General features: G+C 36.6%; 1 protein-coding gene across 1 annotated transcript in view; it reads left to right on the top strand.

Annotated features, from left to right (window-relative positions):
- The window catches only part of ZBED5 (zinc finger BED-type containing 5), a 21,206-nt gene extending 13,322 nt beyond the window's left edge, over positions 1-7,884 (top strand). Inside the window, exon 3 of the transcript XR_002776635.1 lies at positions 7,866-7,884. The gene's annotated coding sequence lies outside the window, so the exon portion shown is untranslated. The remainder of the gene's footprint in view (positions 1-7,865) is intronic.
- Positions 7,885-8,569: the final 685 nt, after the last annotated feature.

Raw genomic sequence — 8,569 nt, 5'->3', positions numbered from 1 at the left:
CAGATTAATGTCCGAGTACTGAGGAGTGTTAACTGAGTTAATTTGAGGTCTCTTCAAGAAGGAGAGCTGAAGCCTGAGTGATAAGGAGCCAATCAAATGAAGATTGGGGAAAGAATGTTCCAGATAGAAGGCATGTACAGACACCCTGATACAGAAAGACTATGGTATGTTTGAGGAATAGAAGATTGGTATGTCTGGAATAGAGCACTACGAGCATGATAGAAGTTGTCAAAAGAGGTAGGTAGGAACCAGATAGAGTGTTAACAGCTAACATAAGTAGTTTAGATTTTAAGTACAATGGAAAGGCGTCCTGGTTCTCAAACAGAAGGGTAGGGATTAGGTTACCTCCATGGGGTGTTTATAAACATGTGAGGGCATTTAGGGAAGAGCTATTGTAATATAATATCCACCCAGATAAGACCCTTTCTTTTGAAGAGCTCAAAGTTTGGACAATACTGGGCCTTCGTTACTTCTAAGGAGGCTCAGAACTTTAGGGACTCCACTTTGGAAAATACACATATTGAAAGATTCTCCATCTCCATTCTTGAGAGCAGGGAATGTTGGGCCTCTTTTCATTCCATACAGGACCACACTGGACTCCTTGTTGGCACTGTTTTGTGGCACAAATTTGACATCTATCTAAATTTGGAAGCATGCACATTTTAATGGTGATTATCTTTTGTAATAAGGAAATATAGTGCATCAATCAAACAAAGGCCCATGGTCTATAAAAATGTCCAAATTTGGCTTTTAGTATGTTTTTAATCAAGTGAATGGATAAATACTGAGTCTCCAAGCCTCTTCTAGTAACTCAAGTTGGCTGCTGCTACTATGTCTTTTTTGCTGCCATACTCTTCCCCAACACCCTGTCCTCAAGGAAGAGAATCCCAGAATTCTTAGTGAGTAGAGGAGTAAAAAGGACGCAGCCTTTGGAAATTTCACTGTTAGAATTATTTTTTAACTTGATTTTTCAACTTCCAGATGATTTTAAGACTTCATGTAAAGAAGTAGCACTAGCTCCCTACCCAAAATATGAAAGGGGAATTCTGGTCTGAATGCTACAACACTAGGTTGACAGAGTCAGATTTTATGCCAAGGCTTTTCTCCATGCTAATAAGTATTTTAAAAATGTCTCTGGATGTCCTTTTCCAGAACACTTGATAAGTGTTAGGCAATTAATTTTGCAGTAGGTTATATAACCATGTAACAGCTATGGAAGAATTAATTGCCTAACACTTATGAGGTACTTTTGGTTTAGAAAAGGATTTTTAAAATGCAAAATGTTATTTTTGCTATTCTATATGTGTAAATGGAAAGGTTAGACATCATCTCTTATAAGAAGTAAAACGTCATCATATATTGTCAAAGCCTCAAATGCTTTTATTAGAGTTCTTAAAAAGCCCCCAGCAACGTTCATTCACCATTTTTTCCTCAACCAAGCACCTATTTCAAGAGGCAGCAGTGAAAATCGCTCTAAAATGCATCTGTTTTAACAGCAATTCACTTTTTAAGTACCCATCACAGCTTTTATTAAATATACCTACAGTAGTCCCCCTTTATGTGAGAATACATTTTAAGTCCCCTAGTAGTTGCTTGAAGCTGCTATATGTATATAGTTTTTTCCTACATACATACCTATAATAAAGTTTAATTTATAAATTAAGCATGGTAAGAGGTTAACGACTATATAATAAAATAGAACAATTATAACAATATACTGTAATAAAATATGAATATGGTCTCAAAATATCTTACTGTACTATAGTCATCCTTTTTTGTGATAATGTGAGATGATAAATGCTTATGTGATGGGAAGTGAGGCGAATGACAGGCATTGTGACATAGCATTAGTTTACTTTTAACCTTCTGATGATATGTTATAAGGAGGATCATCTGCTTCAGGTGATCCTGGATCCTGGGGCCATGATGATATTGATGGTTAGATGTCAGAAGTAGACAGTGTCGATGGTTGGAGAAATTTAATATTTTCAGACCGTAATTGACTATGGGTAACAAACTGCAGAAAGTGAAACCTCGGGTAAGAGGGGACTACTGTATATCAAAGCACCATAAATAAAGCAGACAGGTGTCATCAGGAACTAAGCCAACATCCTTTTTCAGAAAGGCTTTGGAAACAAATTTTTTTCTGACAGTCAAACTGTGTGCTTGTTCTAGAAAACAAGCTATTCTCAAGGCTTCAGTGTCTAGTTACATACAACATAGAGCTCTAGTCTGCTTTGGACTTGAAGTTCTGAGTCTTCACAAGAAATTGACTACCAATTAGGATCTCACAGTATTCCTGCAAGCATCAAATAAGTCCAGCACTACTTAAATTGTGCAACACTAATAAACTAGCCTATTTTTGCTTAATTTTGTGCTCAAGGTAAATAGCAGACTTTCATCAACTAAACTTAATGCCAAAACATGAGAAATGAATAGAGCTTATGAAACAAAGGCCTGAAGTCCAAGACACAAACCTTGTTATGAAAAATCAATGAAGAATTGTTTGGTATATGTATGGAGCATTTATCTAGTATTTAGCTAGTCAAATACTGAAACACAAAACCATGCTCTGCCTTGTATTACATCATGGCTAGTGAAATTTACTTAAATCAGGACAAAGTTAATGATAAAGTAAACATTGTATTTCCAAGTCCTAAAATATTAAAAACACACTAATCCAGAATAAACATAGGAAAGATAGAATTAATAAAAATTTTAAATCCTTATTTCCAATTTTATAGTAAAAGGGGAACTACAAGCTCTATAGGGGCAGAGACTTAACTTATCCACCTCTGTAATCTCAAGACCTAGAATAATGCCCGACACCTAATAGTTCTTCATTAAATAAGAGTTGCATTAAAATGATGATGGAAAAAGACTAGGTTTGAATCTCAGCTCTGAAACTTTCTTTATAGAACCCTGGACAAGTACTTAAGTTCTCTGACCCTTGATTTTTTTTTTTTTCTGTAAAGAAGAAATGATTCTGTTTTTCCAGTATATTTTTCAAAAACAACAAGCAGTTCTCCAATTCTCAGTGGACACTGACTGAGTGTCCTACAATTTAATTCAATTCTGAGAAGAAAGTGAAGTTGTATATATGATTCTCACCCCCTTCAGACATCAATAGCAAGTTCAAGTCACCTGTGCCTCTCCTGAATGACTATAGATCAGCCCCCTGTAAGACTGCTTACAATATGCCAGCTGGCTTCATCAAAGTGAGCAAGTGAGAGAGTGTCAGTAAGAAGTCACAAACTTTTATAAAATCTAATTTTAGAAAGGAAAAGCAAGTCTCTGGTGAACCAGGATTGCAGGCTCTCAACAGAAACTGAATCTGCTGGCACCTTGATCTCGGACTTCCCAGCCTCTAAAGGAAATGTGAGAAATAAACTGTTGATTATTAAAAAATAAAATAAACCACTATAACATTATATGTAGCTCACATTCAGAAGAGAGTATTATGCAAAGGCATGAATACCAGGAGGCAGAGATCACTGTGAGCCATTTTAGAAGGCTGCCTCTCTCAGGCTCAGAGTGTTCAAGTTGCTTATCCAGTTTTACAAAGCTAATAAGTAGCAAACTTGAGTTTCCAAATCACATCTGCCAGACTACAAAGCCCACAGTGTTTCCATCTATTACTTCTCCAAATGAATACATAGGAATAATGAAGAGTTAGCATAAACTTGTGTAGAATAAAGTGTTAATCCATTTTTCTCTAGGGTAGAATAAGCCATCTCCATCCTAACTGATCTTTCTAGGATTGTTCATTCTAATCATTTTCTTCATAGATAGAACAAGTTAAACTTTTTTTTATTCTTGGTCCATGGTACTATAAATCCCAATTTTTCGTTATATCAGAATTTTCATTTTTTTAAAACAAAGTACGAATTACCTCTCAGCAAGACCATCTAAGGAAAATAATCTTGTGGACACTCTGGTGTTTTTAATAGACTTGAAAAGCATATCTTTCATTTGTTAATTTATTCACAGTTTCTTAGAAGAGGACATAGACATTTTTAAATAACAAAGGTGTATGCAGGAGCTATGTAAGCTCAGAGAAAAAATACGGTTAAAGAAATACGAATCAAAGAAGAGGAAAAAAAATACTTTGAGTCTTGAAACATGAATCCGAGTTTACCAGGTGACTAAGACACAGAGCTGTTATTAAAAGAAAAAGCAAGCATGGCCCAAGATTACCAGCAGATTTGGAATTTAAGGGTTCTCTTAAAGTCAGAGAACAGATGGAATCACATAGGCAGAGCAAGAGTCAGACTTAAGTTCAAGCTCAGAGGCAATGGATACAGAGAGTTGAGGGGGTAAGGGTGGGAGAAGGGCATAATGTCTTAGAGCAACCATAAAAGGTAACTATTTGAGGAATGGAATGTGAAACCTCTGGCTGGGTTGGCTTCACCCTTCAAAACTAAGGATACCCTGGAATGGTATTTGCTCCTAGGCTGGCACAGTGAATCTGGAAACTTTGGGCAGATAAGCCAGGTGGTATCCCACGTGGCTACATCCAGGAAAGGAATCCTAATTTCACACCTAGAATATTAGCCACTGGCATACCCTGTCCAAGATTACATTTATCCCTCACGATCTCCAGAGAAAACTGTGATGAACAGAAACAGCATCATGCACAGAGAACAAGGAATACCAAGATGAAAACAAAATCACGAACCACCAAATACCCATGGAAGATCAATACCATGAAAGGGTGACACCAATCAGCAAATGAACACCCAAGCAAATAGTTATTAGAACAAACAGAAGAGGATCTTGGAAGTAGTTATAATTATTTACTGAGTAGTGTGTGTGATGTTAGGCATTGTTCTGAGCACCTTACATGGTTTCTTTTTTTTAATTTAATATACAGAATATCCCCAAAGGAATATGAGAGAATATTGCATCTAACTTTTATATAAAAGAACTAGTTAAAGATTGTTAAAATTAAAAGATGGTCTAAACAGCAAATGGACTTTGATGAAGAGCAAATTAGCAAAACTAGAAGAATAAGCTGAAGAATTGTTCCAAAAGAACAAAGATATCAGGGGAGAGATGATTTAAGAAACATTAGAAACAAGATAAATCTAGAGATTCCAAAGAAGAGATAAGAGAGGATTTTAGGGCAACAAAACTGAAGAAATACTAGAAGAAAACTTCCTTGTATGACTAGTTTAATTTAGAAGAAATAATGTCATTTGTATTTTTTTTTAAAAAGTTTGAACATTATGTAAGTGTACCTTATTTTTTTATTGTCTGGCTATATCTAAAACTTCACATTTTATGTATTTCTAAATTATATATTCTGTATTCATGATAATTGTGCTTTTTTTAGCTTTTTATTTTGAAATGAATTTAGACACAGGAAAGTTGCAAAAATAACACAAATGCCTATCACCTAGCTTACTCTAATGTTAACATCTTATATAATTATAAAAATAACTTACAATATTATTAACTAAAAAAATGCCTTATATAAACTGGAGGGAAAACAGGTCAATGAGAATGATTAACATACATAAATATATACAAAACAGAACAAAAGAGATGAGTAATTACTACATCATTCTACAACTGATCTTGAGGCTCTATTTACAATATCCTTCTGTCGTCATCTATTCCATATTTTGCCAGCATCCACGGCTGTTTGAGGTTCTCACATGATGTGGCAATCTTCATTCCTAAAGAATGAGTCCTTGGTAGTACTCCTTGAATTGGATTACTATAGTTTCTTATTAACTTTTAACACTGTACATGGCAATACTAGAAGGTGATCCAAAGCATCCCCTGGGTTCTAGACATTTTCATCCTTGCTCCCATTTATGTAGGGGAAATCAGATTTCCCTTTCATACCAAGAATTAATCATCCCAACCTACAGTGTAACCTCTATTTCTCCCAATTGTTCCAATGTCACAAAAGCCCCAAATAATCACCTAGTAGTATAAACTTCCAGTTAAGTGGAACCATTGTTGAGCTTTCTGGGGAGAGCATTTCTCCCTTTGATACTAAGACCTGTAAGTGGTTAAAGCTCAAAGTCGTGGGAATAGAAAGTAGAACATTTTATCAGTGGGTCACTATGTATATTGGTGAGAGGTATCAATTTCACTCCTGGGTTCCCCAGCTCATGTATTGTAGATAAGGGAGAAACAGCACTCCGTGTTGTTAGTTCATAGCACATAATGCTGTAGGGCAGGAGTTGGCAAACTTCCTTGTAAAGGGCTAGATAGAAATATTCCAAGCTTTAAAGACCACATATGCTGTCTGTCAAATATTCTTTTTGTTTATAACCCTTAAAAAGTGTAAGACCCTTACTTAAAGGCCGTACAAAAATGAGATGCAGACAAAGTTTGGCCCTCAGACTATGATTTGCTGATCTCTGCTATAGGACAACACCTTAACTTTGGAAAGTATTCCCTCCCTGCTGACACTAGAACTAAGTCTTCAAAAGACCATTCAAGAGTCCTAAAAGCCAGTTGCTACTGGATGGTGGGGATATATAACCAGTGGGTATTGTGTACATGGTATTTGGGGTCACGGAGATTACCACCATTCTCCAATAATACCTTAAAGGTCAAGATGTCCTTTCCCCCCACTCCCACACACTCCAAATAGATTTACCCTAGCAACCTTTTGGAGAAAGGTTGAGAGAAAGATTTATACATTCTTTTGATGTTATCACAAGGTCTTCTTGCAAAGGTACCCAGCATACTCTGTTTTCAAGAGCTCCTGGATCTGTGAACTCCCCATGACTAGGAAATGGGTAAAGGCTATTACTCTTAGTACTGTTTCTAGTCAGGCCTCTGTTTTCCCAAACTAGAGTTCAGTACACTGATTCCCAAATATCTGGTAAATGCTCTCATTAATAAATTCTTTCCTTGTTCTTACACCCTCAGAATCTATTCCTACACATATTCTCCAGGTCCTGGCTAATTCAGTTTTTGCTAATCTTGCCATTCTTCTAGCATGTAATTTTTCTCTTCCCAGATTTATTTTGTAATTGGTCCCCTAGAACATGCTGGGGTCTGACTCAATTTATAGGTTTGGAGTTAGTGAGAGGAGCCAGGGGAGGAAAGGAGAGAAATTGATATCCTTGTGTAAGATGAGACTTGCATTATCTATTTTTGTGTAACAAACTGCCCAAAACTTAGCAACTGAAAAATGATAACCATTTCACATAGGGGACTACACCAGGGCATTTAATACTAAGAGGTGTGAATCACTGGGGCATTCTTAGATACTGGTTACCATAAGATTTTCAAGAAAGGTAAAACCAGCCTCAGCAGAGGAAAGGAGCTGCTTCTGCAGGCAAGGTACATTCAATGGAGTTTGGCAGTATAGGATACCATTTTTGGAGTGCCATTCTTTTATAGTCAGTACCCTAATTTCCACATCAGAGATCAAGCAAGGCTGTTAATTCTACCTCTGTAGTAATTTGGTGTTTTACTGAAGAAGATTCTGCTTCTAATTGTTGGTTGGTGTGTTAGACCTACAAAAGATAAGGTATGTTTTTAGGGCAATGATAGAAACCCTCTGGTTTTCTAAACATGCCCTATGCTGAAAATTTGAAATCTTGAGTCTACAATTTTCTTTAAGTTTTCTAGCACAGTTAGAAACAACCAGTAATATCCCTGCCCTTATTTCTATTCCTTCTGCCTTTCATAGTGTTCTAACTCAGCAGCCAGTTAGTTCACCAAAGCCATTCCTTGAATAGGCACTTAATTCCAGATGACCCCATATAATAATCTTTTAAAGCAAAAATGGAATATATTTTCCCATGTAACTGAATGGTCTACTGGATAGACCTGCATCCAAGACTCATCATCTCTTGGCCCTGCTTCCTCTGCTTTCCTCTGTTTACTTCCAGGGAGACTCTCCATGTGATGGCAGAGATGGTCTCTATCTACAGTTTACTCATTTAGCAATCCACAGGTAATAATTTAAATACTGTTTCTCCACTGTGTATCATGGACTTCCAGTCTCTAGTATTTTACCCCTGGCTTGCAATCATAGTTACCAGTAATAGTAACCAGATCTTCACTACCTTCAGATACATCCAGGTCAGATAGCTCATCCTCCATTCTCATTTCCTGGAAAGTCAGTTGTTTAAAACATTTCAGTTGCATAACAGAATCCCATCTAGTTTAGGTAAAAGGAGATTTAAAATAAGGAATCGAGTGCTTACAAAATCATTGAAAGGACTAGAGGAGCAAGCTGTAGATCCAACTTTTTGGAACGACCTCCAGCCCTCGCAAGTACTTTATTTATACCATAATTAGAACTGTACCCACTGTTCTCACTGTACCATTGCTGTAGGAAGCTGCTGCCACTGTTGTTCACCACAATCGCATTCACACTGCTGCTGCTGCTACTACTGTTAAAGAAACCTAGCTCCAGAATCACATGCATCACTTCTGCTAAATCCACACAAGCAAAATAGATCCCATGTATCTTTACTAACTCTTGACATGACTCCATTCTAAATTCATTTCTCACAAGATCCATCAAACTGAATCACATCTAGAATCTTAACTGAAAAGGAGTCTGGGAAATGTCACTTATAATCTCCAG

Source organism: Pteropus vampyrus, unplaced genomic scaffold (assembly GCF_000151845.1).
Source record: "Pteropus vampyrus isolate Shadow unplaced genomic scaffold, Pvam_2.0 Scaffold307, whole genome shotgun sequence".
Lineage (NCBI taxonomy): Eukaryota > Metazoa > Chordata > Mammalia > Chiroptera > Pteropodidae > Pteropus > Pteropus vampyrus.
Note: the sequence above shows the minus strand (reverse complement) of the source record. Positions and strands in the feature narration are given on the sequence as shown.